The sequence below is a fragment of the Schistocerca serialis genome, chromosome 1 (genome assembly GCF_023864345.2).
Source record: "Schistocerca serialis cubense isolate TAMUIC-IGC-003099 chromosome 1, iqSchSeri2.2, whole genome shotgun sequence".
Classification (NCBI taxonomy): Eukaryota; Metazoa; Arthropoda; class Insecta; order Orthoptera; family Acrididae; genus Schistocerca; species Schistocerca serialis.
In genome coordinates, this window is record NC_064638.1 from 1,042,622,522 (window position 1) to 1,042,623,466 (window position 945).

At 47.7% G+C, this 945-nt stretch overlaps 1 non-coding gene across 1 annotated transcript; it reads right to left on the reverse strand.

The window, feature by feature from the left end:
• Positions 1 to 380: 380 nt before the first annotated feature.
• Positions 381 to 454, reverse strand: Trnat-ugu (transfer RNA threonine (anticodon UGU)). The gene has a single exon. It is a non-coding gene; the product is annotated as a tRNA-Thr (tRNA).
• Positions 455 to 945: the final 491 nt, after the last annotated feature.

The window sequence follows — 945 nt, forward strand, 5'->3', positions numbered from 1 at the left end:
TCCAGGCTGGCCAGCACACTGGCCCTCGTCGTTAATCGGCCGGGCGGATTCGATCTGGGGCCGGTGCGCCTACCCGAGTCCAGGAATCTACCCTGGCGGGTCATTCACCTGCCTTACTGCCTTCCTTCATTTCATAGGGCCTTACGACGATACGTTTACATATTTAATCGATGTGGCTGGGTCAAGTACCACACTACTAATTCTGTATTCGAATATTACCCCTGATAGTTTCCCCACTCATCTTCAACAACTTACGTTTCTACGTTTAGAGCAAGCCACCATTCATCACAGCAAATACTAATTTTGTCTAAAGCATTACAATGAAATGAACAACCTTAGCTGCTTACAGGCGCTGACATATGTCAACAGGGATAGATGTGTGCCTCGACCGGGACTCGAACCCGGGATCTCCTGCTTACATGGCAGACGCTCTATCCATCTGAGCCACCGAGGACACAGAGAATAGCGCGACTGCAGGGATTTATCTCTGGTACGCCTCCCGCGATACCCACATTCTCAACGTATTGTCCCGCACTACATTAGAAGTGCCCCCGCCGATTATACTCGTTACTCGCGGCGCGTTGCCGATTCCCGTAAGAGTTCGGGCACTGTTGAAAGGTGGCTACACTGAGCCACAGTGCCAGAGATTGCGCCAAAGAGTATTATTCAGCCACCTCCACTGGCAGTTCTTTTCGAGAAGTCGTGGTGGAGAGTGCTATTGAGATGTAGCAGTGGTGAGTCGTTGTTGAGAGGTTTCCATGGAGAGTGCTTGTTCAGATGTTGTCATATTGTTTTAATGGGCTAGACACCAGATATTGGTGGATTGGGGATGCTGTAATGATCAGAGTGTGCTTTTCGTCAATATATATGAAGGTAAAAAAAATTCCTTTTTTTTTATTATTTCAATGTCTTAAACAATAATGCCTCTTGGTCACAGGTTCAGTC